This window comes from Littorina saxatilis, linkage group LG1 (genome assembly GCF_037325665.1).
Source record: "Littorina saxatilis isolate snail1 linkage group LG1, US_GU_Lsax_2.0, whole genome shotgun sequence".
NCBI lineage: Eukaryota > Metazoa > Mollusca > Gastropoda > Littorinimorpha > Littorinidae > Littorina > Littorina saxatilis.
The window spans coordinates 65,375,938-65,388,998 of NC_090245.1; the positions used below are offsets into that span (position 1 = coordinate 65,375,938).

Sequence of the window (13,061 nt, forward strand, 5' to 3'; positions counted from 1 at the left end):
TACACAGGGCACCGAAACTTCCAGCATTCGCTGACGGGAAGGACCAGATCGACTGCTACCTTGCAAGATTCGAGAGGTTCGCTGAGAGTGCTAGATGGCAGCGCGACGACTGGGCGATTCAACTCAGCGCACATTTGACTGGGGCAGCACTTGAGGTCTACACTAGACTCTCAAATGATGACGCCAGAGACTATGATGTACTGAAGGAAGCTCTGTTGCGTTGCTACAACTTCACTGAAAGGGGCTACCGTCATACGAGAGTCTGCGGGACTTGATCGTGAAGGAGCAGTTCCTTAATGCCTGCCCGAAGGACCTGGCGACCCGCTTGGAAGAGCAAAAACTGCGGGGTTTGAAGGACATTACTGATGCTGCTGAGCGTTATCTCATTGCTCATGGAAGGACCCTGGGGACGTCAAAGTCAACGAAACCTTTCCAGAAGAGCGGAAACCAGGCAAACCAACCTGCCAAGGGACAAACTGAGTCCGCACCATCATCCAATGAAGGGCAGAACATAACGTGTTTCCTTTGCAATGCCAAGGGCCACCGAGTCGCCAACTGTCCCCAAAAGAAAAATAACGGACATGTCAATGACAAAGCGCAAGAACATTGACGGAGATATTTCGACAACAAGAGGCAAACGAGTGGCTCGAACCAACAAGTATGTGCGAGCAGCGTCATACTTCCAAGGGCTGCCGAGCAAGTGGCTACACCATCGGACCTGGAAGAATGTATATCTGATGGCCAGCTTCTACTCGCCAATGGCAAGTCAATCTCTGTCGTCGCCAGCGCAGCTGTGTCAGTGTCGAACATGCCCGTGTCGAAGGGATTTGTTGAGAAGCAGGAAGTGACTGTTCTCAGAGATTCGGGCTGCAATGGGGTCATCGTCAAAGAGGATTTGGTGCCAACAGAGAAGTTCACTGGTGACTTCAAGTGGACGCTCATGGCTGACAGCAAATGCGTGAAAGCACCTGTGGTAAAAATCCAGATCGATACTCCATACTTCACCGGAGAAGTTGAGGCCGTCTGCCTGAAGAAGCCCTTGTACGATCTACTAATTGGGAATATTGGGGGTGCGAGACGTCCTGATGACCCTGATTTCGAATGGAGAATGGGCTCAGCTCAGCCTGCTGCTGAGGAGGAAGACCCACTGCCATTCGAGAGTGAAGATATCAGCGAACTGTTACGAGATGACAGGGCCACTGTGCATTGCCGCGACCAGCCGCAGGTTGTAAGCGCTGTGACGACCAGAGCCCAGGCGAAGAAGGACAAAACAACTACGCCACTCAGGGTCACCAACAGTTCTGCAACTGCTGTCGTGGACAGGGATCGGCTGATTCAGCTACAGGAAGCTGATTTGACCTTGACAAAGTACAGGAGTCGTCCTGTCAAGGAGATGACTAAGGGCGAAGGCACGGTGCACTTTGAGGTGAAGGCCAAGATCCTGTACAGAGTGTTCCAGCACGCGAGAGTCAACGGTGGGAAGCCATTACGTCAAGTTCTGGTGCCTCAACCACTTAGGCTCCAGGTGATGGAGGTGGCCCACGACTCTATTATGGGAGGTCACCTGGGTGTCAAGAAGACATCGGACAGAATCCAAGCTGCGTTTTACTGGCCAGGACTGCATGCAGATGTGACTCGATTCTGCCGATCGTGCGATATTTGCCAGAAAACCATACCTCGAGGAAGGGTCCCGAAAGTGCCGTTGCAGAAGATGCCTTTGATCGACCGACCTTTCAAGAGGGTGGCCATTGACCTCATCGGCGAGATCAAACCGCCAAGTGAAGAGGGTCATCGTTGGGTACTGACCCTGGTAGACTATGCAACCAGGTACCCAGAAGCCGTGCCTCTGAAGAAAATTGACACCGAGACTGTTGCCGAGGCACTTGTGGGCATTTTCAGCAGAATTGGGGTTCCTGAAGAGATCCTCACAGACCTGGGGACACAGTTTGTCTCTGGATGCATGGAAGAGGTCAACAGGCTGCTGAGCATTCGTCACTTGACTACGACAGCTTATCACCCGATGTGCAATGGGCTGGTCGAAAAATTCAATGCGACGCTGAAGTCCACGCTGAAGAAACTATGCAGTGAGCAGCCAAGGCAGTGGCATCGCTACATCAATGCCTTGCTGTTTGCATACAGGGAGGTGCCACAAGAGTCCACTGGATTCTCCCCGTTCGAGCTGATGTACGGGCGGACCGTGAGAGGCCCGATGCAGATACTAAAGGAATTGTGGACGAAAGATGTGGACACACCTGAAGTGAAGAACAGTTACCAGTACGTGTTCGAGTTGCGAGAGAAACTGGAGGAGACTCTCGAGATTGCGAGAGAAAACTTGAGAAAGTCTCAGGATAGTGGAAAGCACTACTACGACCGCAAAGCCGTAAACAGGAAGTTTACACCAGGTAACAAAGTGCTGATACTGCTTCCCACTGATCACAACAAACTACTGATGCAGTGGAAAGGCCCATACGAGGTTGAGGCCGTGGTAGGGATCAACGACTACAAGGTGAATGTCGGCAAGAAGTCCAAGATCTACCACGCTAACCTCCTGAAACTGTATGTGGAGAGACCTCCGGAAGCAGTACAGGTCGCAGCAATGGTGGAAGAACCAGCCGAACTAGACGAGTTCGACGGTGAGGAACTACTGGAGTTGGGAGACCTCCACAAGAAAGAGGGAGTGGATGACGTCAAGCTAGGACCTGACCTGACAGAAGATCAGCAGAAGGAGCTGCATGATTTTATGGGCGACTTCACCCATAGGTTCTGTGATGTTCCAGGCTCTACGTCCTTGGTCGAACATGAAGTCCACCTCACATCTGACGTTCCTGTTCGCTCAAAACCATACCCTATTCCGTTTCAGGCTCGGGAATCCTTGAAGAAGGACATCGACAACATGTTGAAGATGGGGGTTATCCGTGAGTCATCATCCCCTTACTCATCACCCGTTGTTGTTGTCAAGAAGAAAGACGGCACAAACAGGGTATGCATTGACTTCAGGAAAGTCAATAAGATCACCGTGTTTGACCCTGAACCAATGCCGACGGCAACTGATCTATTCCGACAGTTAACCGGCAGTAAGATCTTCTCAAAGATCGATCTCAGCAAGGGATATTGGCAAATTCCTGTGCGCGAATAGGACATACCAAAGACCGCCTTTGCAACTCCAGACGGAACGTATGAGTGCCTGCGGATGCCTTTTGGCATGGTGAACAGTGGTGCTACCCTGAAGAGGGGAATGCGAAAAATGCTCAAAGGAATGAAGCATGTTGTGTACTACTGGGATGATCTGCTAGTCCACACGGAGACCTTTGCGGAGCATCTGGAGACTTTGAGGGAACTGTTTTCCCGCCTGACAAAAGCTAATCTGACCGTGAGACCCAGCAAGTGCATTTTGGGAACCGACAACGTTGACTTCATAGGTTATTCACTGAAGGAAGGTCAAAAGGGGCTTTTGTTGGAAAACGTCACCAAGATCCTCAATGCGCCACGTCCTGAAACCAAGAAGCAGGTGCGATCCTTCCTTGGATTGGCTGGGTACTACAGAGAGTTTATTCCAAACTTCGCCGCCATAACGGCGCCTCTGTCGGACATGACCCGAAAAGGACCAGCTCGGGAGAAGGCATACCAGACCGTACGCGACCTGATGTCACGAGACCCGGTGCTACGCCTTCCTGATACTGCCAAAGAGTTCATCTTGCGTACAGACGCATCGGACGAAGGGATCGGCGCCATGCTGATGCAAGAGCATGGAGGTAAACCGTTTCCGGTCAGCTATGCCAGCAAGAAGCTGTCAGGAGCCGAGAAGAACTACTCGACCATGGAGAAAGAGTGTTTTGCCATCGTGTGGGGAATCAAGAAATTTGAACTCTACCTCCAAGGGGTGAAATTCGTGCTTCAGACTGATCACAAACCCCTCACCTACCTGAACTTTGCGAAGTTTGTGAATAATCGTATCATGAGGTGGGTGATGTACTTGCAGAACTTTGATATGCGAGTGGAATCGATTAAGGGTTCAGACAATGTTGGAGCGGATTTTCTCAGCCGAGTATGTGAGTAAAACTGTGTTCATTCTCCAACAGACTAATGTGCATACCTGGATTTTAATCTGTTATGTATACTTAGTATGTGTACAGGTAGCGTTTCAATGATTGAAAGAAATTAGGTAAATTTCTTCTGGTGTTGGGGGTAATGTTAGGAAACGCTACCGTTGCTGAGCTTTGGTTCAGTTTTGTGTGTTACATGTAGTTGACTTATTTGTACTTTGTGGGAAAGTACCGATATTATATTTTGTAAACACAATATTTATGTTTTGACGAGAATGCAGGTGAACTTTCTAGTCCTGTCAAAACAAGTTGTTTACCACGCTGTTTTTACTCGTGGGTTCGTGGCGTTCGTTCGGATTAAGTGCGTGGCGCTTTTGATGTACGTCATAGAGAATGTCGCTAGTTTAGTCCATGCACGGCTCGTATAATGTAGTTGTATCATGTTCGGTCTGGAATATTCTCGAGATTGAGTATTTACTATATATGCCAGCGCGATTTGAATGAAAAAAAAAGCTTCTATTTGAGTTCTGCTACGATGTGCAGTTGTATGTATGGAATGCTAAATAAATCCTCGAACTCAATTTGACGAGTTGTTTTCTGCTGCTGCGAAGACGGGCGACGTAGAATAAAAGAACACAACTATACGACGTTTGAGAACTTGTGGCAATCTCAAGTGTCGTGTAACAGTGTGTGTGTGTGTGTCTGTGTCTGTGTGTCTGTCTGTCTGTGCGTGTGTGTGTGTGTAGGGCGATTCAGACCAAACTACTGGACCGATCTTTATGAAATTTTACATGAGAGTTCCTGGGAATGATATCCCCGGACGTTTTTTTCTTTTTTTCGATAAATACTTTTGATGACGTCATATCCGGCTTTTTGTAAAAATTGAGGCGGCACGGTCACACCCTCATTTTTCAATCAAATTGATTGACATTTTTGTAAAGCAATCTTCGACAAAGGCCGGACTTCGGTATTGCATTTCAGCTTGGTGGCTTAAAAATTAATTAATGACTTTGGTCATTAAAAATCTGAAAATTGTAATAATTTTTTTTTATATAAAACGATCCAAATTTACGTTCATCTTATTCTACATCATTTTCTGATTCCAAAAACATATAAATATGTTATATTTGGATTAAAAACAAGTTCTGAAAATTAAAAATATAAAAATTATGATCAAAATTAAATTTCCGAAATCGATTTAAAAACAATTTCATCTTATTCCTTGTCGGTTCCTGATTTCAAAAACATATAGATATGATATGTTTGGATTAAAAACACGCTCAGAAAGTTAAAACTAAGAGAGGTACAGAAAAGCGTGCTTTGCAGTACAGCGAAACCACTACCGCGCTGAACAGGCTCGTCAGTTTCACTCCGTCATGCACAAGCGGCGGACTACGGTCATTGTGAAAAAATGCAGTGCGTTCAGTTTCATTCTGTGATTTCCACAGCTTGACTAAATGTAGTAATTTCGCCTTACGCGACTTGTTACATTTCGTCAAGTTTTGACTAAATGTTTTAACATAGAGGGGGAATCGAGACGAGGGTCGTGGTGTATATATGTGTGTGTGTGTGTGTCTGTCTGTGCGTGTGTGTGTGTGTAGAGCGATTCAGACTAAACTACTGGACCGATCTTTATGAAAGTTTACATGAGAGTTCCTGGAAATGATATCCCCGGACGTTGTTTTTCTTTTTTTCGATAAATGTCTTTGATGACGTCATATCCGGCTTTTTGTAAAAGTTGAGGCGGCACTGTCACACCCTCATTTTTCAATCAAATTGATTGAAATTTTGGCCAAGCAATCTTCGACAAAGGCCGGACTTCAGTATTGCATTTCAGCTTGGTGGCTTAAAAATTAATTAATGACTTTGGTCATTAAAAATCTGAAAATTGTAAAACTAAATTTTTTTATAAAACGATCCAAATTTACGTTCATCTTATTCTTCATCATTTCCTGATTCCAAAAACATATAAATATCTTATATTTGGATTAAAAACAAGCTCTGAAAATTAAATATATAAAAATTATGATCAAAATTAAATTTTCGAAATCAATTCAAAAACACTTTCATCTTATTCCTTGTCGGTTCCTGATTCCAAAAACATATAGATATGATATGTTTCGATTAAACACACGCTCAGAAAGTTAAAACGAAGAGAGGTACAGAAAAGCGTGCTATCCTTCTCAGCGCAACTACTACCCCGCTCTTCTTGTCAATTTCACTGCCTTTGCCACGAGCGGTGGACTGACGATGCTACGAGTATACGGTCTTGCTGAAAAATTGCAGTGCGTTCAGTTTCATTCTGTGAGTTCGACAGCTTGACTAAATGTTGTATTTTCGCCTTACGCGACTTGGGTGTTTTTTTAAGCGACCATTCAACTTATACATTTCTGGTAAGGATAAGGAAAATATTGTATATAGTCCTGTGAGGTTACCTTCGTGGAAATTCGGGCATCTTTTTCACTTGGGAAAGCGAGCTGCCATACAGTACGGCGCTACCCATTTGTTTGGTTCTTTTTCCTGCATGCGCGTATTTATATTTCCAAGCCCTGAGACATTCGCTGTGAACTTGCGTTCTTTATCGGGCGTATACGTGCACGCGGGGGTGTTCGGACAACAAGGAGAGTCTGCAGAAAGTTGACTCTGGGATATATATCCCTCACCGAACGCGGGGATCAAACCCTCGCCGATAGAGACAACTGGTTTTGAAGCACGCGCAGCTCAGTTGGTAGAACACTGGACTAATGATCATCGACAGGGAGAATGACCAATAGCCACAGAAGCCTTGAAATAAACCAACACAATCAACGTTAATTATCATGACACGGTGACACCCTTCAAGAATCTCAGCGGGGACACCCACCCAATCCTTTCACCACGATACCACAAGAGCAATCTTTAAAGTCTACAGTATAACGGAAACATGACCTGACGATTAGTTCAACAATATAATACATTACTAGACTTGTTTAACGACAACACAAACAGACACATCACAAGCCTCAGCATACGTAAACAAAAATTGTTTATAATTGTCTTGTGAACAGACAACCTTAAAGATGTTCTTAACACTTTTGAATTGATTAAATATGCTTGAGAGAAAATAATATCATACATTACCTGGTGTGTTCCATGCGTAAAAAAGTACTCCGAACGAAGACACAAACATTATCAGCATGATCATTCTCTTGATAAGTCTCTGGGGCGCCATCTTGTATGTCTCCTTTACCTCAGTCCACAAGAATACAGATCCAACAACAATATCCGCCCAGTCTCACGAAATAGCCTAAGTCTCTTATTTCTGTTCAGACTGTGTGTTGTTTTGTTTCTTCGGCCCAAATTGGATACATTCACAGCACGACGAAGAAAATGCAGTTGTGATCCAATGAATACGAGGAACATTAATCACCGTCTGTGTATAGGCCAAGAACAAGAATACATACTTAACGACAATTCTCGCACAATCTCACGAAATTAGTCTCTTATTTCTTTTCAGGCTTAGGGCTCAACCTTGCTATAAATCCAGAGCAAATGACGAAGAGAAACACTTGCAGTCGTCCCAAGAATATGCGGACGTCTAATTTGCCTTCAGATTGAGTTCAACAACAGTAGTTCAGTTTGTCTTTGTTCAAACACGTATCAGCATTAACTTCATGTACGTTGTTCTAGAAGCGGTCTTGCTGCACACAATCTATGGCACTCTTCCGACCTAGCCCTGCGGGAATGGAAAGAAAAGTTGTCGTTAAAAGAAAAACAACAACAGAAGAAAACAAGAAATTCCTCCGAGGTAGGAAAAACACCCCCGTCCTTACCAGAAGTCAGAAGTCAGAAGTCAAAAGTCAAAAGTCAAAAGTCAAAAGTCAAAAGTCAAAAGTCAAAAGTCAGAAGTCAGAAGTCAGAAGTCAGAAGTCAAAAGTCAAAAGTCAAAAGTCAAAAGTCAGAAGTCAGAAGTCAGAAGTCAGAAGTCAGAAGTCAGAAGTCAAAAGTCAAAAGTCAAAAGTCAAAAGTCAAAAGTCAAAAGTCAGAAGTCAGAAGTCAGAAGTCAGAGGTCAGAAGTCAGAAGTCAGAATGTAAACACAGGGTCCATTGCGAAAGGGTACGTCGAGGTAGGAAAAACACCCCCGTTGGTCAAAGGGAAATAACCATTCTCACTGCCACCAACTGAGAAGGTTATTTCCCTTTGACCATTAATATGTCACTCTTAATCTTAATCCACCAATAACTCCCTAACCGTGTGTTTGACTGGTCCCAATTTTTGTAAGGACCGTCTCAGGAATGTATAGAACCTGTTCACCAAGTTTGGTGACGATCGGTCCGTTCATTCTTGAGATCTATATGCGAACACAAACAAACAAACACACAAACAAACAAACACATCCAGTGAAACCTATACACACCCCTATACCGGGGGTGTAACAAGTCGCGTAAGGCGAAAATACAACATTTAGTCAAGCTCAGTCGAACTCACAAAATGAAACTGAACGCATTGCATTTTTTCTGCAAGACCGTACACTCGTAGCATCGTCTGTCCACCGCTCGTGGCAAAGGCAGTTAATGAACAATCCAGAAAAGCGCGGTAGCGGTTGTGCTGAGGAGGATAGCACGCTTTTCTATATCTCTATTCTTTTCAACTCTCTGAATGTGTTTTTAATCCAAACATATCATATCTATATGTTTTTGGAATCAGGAACGGAAAAGGAATAAAAATGAAATTGTTTTTAAATCGATTTCGGAAATTTGATTTTAATCATAATTTTTATATTTTTGATTTTCAGAGCTTGTTTTTTTTATTCCGAATATAACATACTTATATATTTTTGGAATCAGAAAATGATAAAGAATACGATAAACGTAATTTTGGAACGTTTTATACAAAAAATACTTTTAATTACAATTTTCAGATTTTTAATGACCAAAGTCATTAATTAATTTTTAAGCCTCCAAGCTGAAATGCAATACCAAAGTTCGGCCTTCGTCGAAGATTGCTTGGCCAAAATTTCAATCAATTTGATTACAAAATGAGGGTGTGACAGTGCCGCCTCAACTTTTACAAAATGCCGAATATGACGTCATCAAAGATATTTATCAACAAAAAGAAAAACAGCGTCTGGGGATATCATACCCAGGAACTCTCATGAAAAATTTCGTAAAGATCGGTCCAGTAGTTTACTCTGAATCGCTCTACACACACACACACACACACACACACACACACACACACACACACACACACACACACACACACACACACACACACACACACACAAAGTCTCGATTCCCCCCTCTATATTAAAACATTTAGTCAAAACTTGACTAAATGTAAAAACGAAGAAAAAAACAGTTTTCGAACAGACCTTTTGGTAATACATTGAAAGGAGGGTGGGGGTAGGTGGGGGTGTTAAAGAAGAGGGGAAAGTTGAGACAGAGGAGGGTAGGGGAGGAGGGGAACAACAGACAACTCAATTTAAAGAGGTCGGAGACTCGGTCCTTACGTTCACATGTGACCCAACCGTCGCGCGCAGCCCACTATAGTGTGTGTGCATAAAACTGCACTTGTGTGCCTCAATAAAACAATCCAGATACAATGTCACTTCTTCGCCAGTACAGAAAACCCCGACCTAACTTTGAAGATTCTCTGGTTCATTGTGCACACAACAACTGGAGAATATACATCAGTCTACTGTCTTGGGCTAACTGTAACTAACTGAACCAAACACATATACTTACAAGGGCACGTGTACCCAGTACGGCAGAGGAAGGCATATATACACACTTCTTTCGTGAGTCTATGGCAAACCCATTGAGTCCATGACAAACTTTGGTGAGTCTATGACAAACCCATTGAGTCTATGACAAACTTTGGTGAGTCTATGACAAACTTTGGTGAGTCTATGGCAAACCCATTGAGTCTATGACAAACGTTGGTGAGTCTATGGCAAACCCATTGAGTCTATGACAAACTTTCGTGAGTCTATGATAAACTTTGGTGAGTCTATGGCAAACGCATTGAGTCTATGACAAACTTTCGTGAGTCCATGACAAACTTTGGCAAGTCTATAACAAACTTTGGTGAGTCTATGGCAAACCCATTGAGTCCACGACAAACTTTGGTGAGTCTATGACAAACTTTGGTGAGTCTATGGCAAGCGCATTGAGTACATGAAAAACGTTGGTGAATCTATGGCAAAAAACCCATTGAGTCTATGAAAAACTTTGATGAGTCTATAACAAACGTTGGTGAGTCTATGGCAAACCAATTGAGTCTATGAAAAACGTTGGTGAGTCTATGGCAAACCCATTGAGTCTATGACAAAATTAGGTGAGTCTATGACAAACCCATTGATTCTATGACAAAATTAGGTGAGTCTATGACAAACCCATTGAGTCTATGACAAATCCATTGAGTACGACAAACGTTGGTGAGTCTATGACAAACTTTTGTTGAGTCTATGACAAACCCATTGAGTCTATGACAAACCTTGGTAAGTCTATGGCAAACTTTGGTGAGTCTATGACAAACGTTGGTGAGTCTATGGCAAACCCATTGAGTCTATGACAAACGTTTGTGAGTCTATGGCAAACCAATTGGCAAACCCATTGAGTCTATGACAAAATTAGGTGAGTCTATGACAAACCCATTGATTCTATGACAAAATTAGGTGAGTCTATGACAAACCCATTGAGTCTATAACAAATCCATTGAGTACGACAAACGTTGGTGAGTCTATGACAAACTTGTGTTGAGTCTATGACAAACCTTGGTAAGTCTATGGCAAACTTTGGCGAGTATTTGACAAACTTTGGTGAGTCTATGGCAAACCCATTGAGTCCACGACAAACTTTGGTGTGTCTATGACAAACTTTGGTGAGTCTATGGCAAACGCATTGAGTACATGAAAAACGTTGGTGAATCTATGGCAAACCCATTGAGTCTATGAAAAACTTTGATGAGTCTATGACAAACGTTGGTGAGTCTATGGCAAACCCATTAAGTCTATGACAAACGTTGGTGAGTCTATGGCAAACCAATTGAGTCTATGAAAAACGTTGGTGAGTCAATGGCAAACCCATTGAGTCTATGACAAACCCATTGAGTCTACGACAAACGTTGGTGAGTCTATGACACACTTTTGTTGAGTCTATGACAAACCCATTGAGTCTATGACAAACTTTGGTGAGTCTATAGCAAACTTTGCTGAGTCTATGACAAACTTTGGTGAGTCTATGATAAACTTTGGTGAGTCTATGGCAAACTTTGTTTAGTCTATGACAAACTTTGGTGAGTCTATGATACACTTTGGTGAGTCCATGGCGAACTCATTGAGTTTATGGCAAACTTTGTTGAGTCTATGACAAACTTTGGTGAGTCTATGATACACTTTGGTGAGTCCATGGCAAACTCATTGAGTCTATGACCAACTTTGTTGAGTCTACGACAAACTTTGAATCCGCTGCAGGCCACGGTTTGCAAATGATGGAATCACGACACTACAGTCCCCCCCCCCCCCCCCCCCCCCCATTGTTTTAACACGTACAATAACCTGATAAATTAAAGTCATAAAATAGAGGTAAATTGAAAACAGAATATCTGAAAAACTAGGATCTTAAAAGGGAGGTGGTGTTAAAACAGAGTGTCTTCCAAACAGGGCTCCACTGTACCAACCTTTACTTTTACACTTGCGTCAAGCAACAGCAGCGGAGCGACAGAAAATGAAGAATTGTTGTGTGCACCGCGGCAGATACTTTACCAACACGTTTGCTGTTTTAATGCAACCCAGTCCACATCGCTTTCACTTTTGCAGGCGGCAAGAAACTGTCTGTTTCCAAATGTTTCAAGGTGGGCACAAACTTATCTGAGTCCTAAATGTGTCAAACTGGTCAACAACAGAACTCCTCTCTCTCTAGAATTGCACAGATCGTAAAGAGAATGGCCATGTACACACTCTGTATTTTTGTTTGTACGCTTCACACTGATACAGCACTCTCACTCTTTTTTTCAAAGATACAGTAACGATTTCCAAATTGATAGTAAAGGAGTTGTTTCCTTATTCTGTTGTTGTCGTTTAGTGTTGTTTTGCCACAGGTTCATTTTTCCACAGTGCTTGTTATATTTCCTTTCTGGTTTCTCTTCTCCTTTTTCAGTTACTTCATACAACTATTTTCCAGGCGCCTCCAAAACAACACCATTAAGAAGAACGACGATTTGATGCGTGGTCAATAGTTAGCCATCCACATTTGTCACACCCACATGAAAGCTTCAGGAAATATTCTAAGACCTTTCCACTCTTCTGTGATTCTGCGTAGTCCTATGACCATCCCTTCACGAACAGATGACAAGCACAACCTCGATAAACCTGTTTTCTTGTAAGCTGTTTACGGGTACCCCTCTCCTCGGTATTCTTTTCTTTCCGTGCTGCCGTCACTGGTAAAACGATCTCACTGCGGGATAACCGCTTCGCGTCGCTTCCCAATGAATAGACAGGAGCTCAGCTTCTTGTATACGTAGTTAACCTTTTGCTATCGGAATGTGTATTGATTATCATTTCAAGAACGTGTCCATAAGCAATCTGCTTGTTAACGTTCTTAATGTTGTTATTGTTTGAAACGTGTGTATAAGAAATTGAATAAAACACGCTTAAACCAACCTTCGTCAACAAACGTTTGCCCAAGCTAGTGTTGGGTCAAAATTTCCATCTGTTCGCGGTACAAGTCCTCGTTGCAATAACGTCTACCCGGTCCGTTTTCGTGAACGCACGGACACCCTGTGTTAGCCGTGTTTCAACAATAGAGATTGTTCCGGCTGAGTGCGAAGGAAAACGGTGTACGAGCAGTGAGACAGGGGGTGTCTAAAACACGCGGGGACACGCGGGGACACACGGGGACACACGAGGACGGTGAACTAGCACGCCGGGACGTTATATAATCACATTCTAACTATCCTTTATGTATTTAAAAAAAAAATATATATATATATATACACTTTTTTTTTCTTTTTTTTTCTTTAGAATGTTATAAAAT

General features: G+C 43.1%; 1 protein-coding gene across 3 annotated transcripts in view; it reads right to left on the bottom strand.

Annotated features, from left to right (window-relative positions):
- The window catches only part of LOC138976562 (uncharacterized), a 63,323-nt gene extending 50,530 nt beyond the window's left edge, over window positions 1-12,793 (bottom strand). Inside the window, exons 1-2 of one of the 3 annotated variants that reach the window (XM_070349417.1) lie at window positions 12,689-12,793; window positions 7,164-7,758 (exon numbers count right to left, since the gene is read on the bottom strand). The gene's annotated coding sequence lies outside the window, so the exon portion shown is untranslated. Of the gene's footprint in view, window positions 1-7,163; window positions 7,759-11,706; window positions 12,656-12,688 lie in introns of those variants that run through there. The other 2 variants (XM_070349425.1, XM_070349411.1) reach the window with 2 other exon arrangements.
- Window positions 12,794-13,061: the final 268 nt, after the last annotated feature.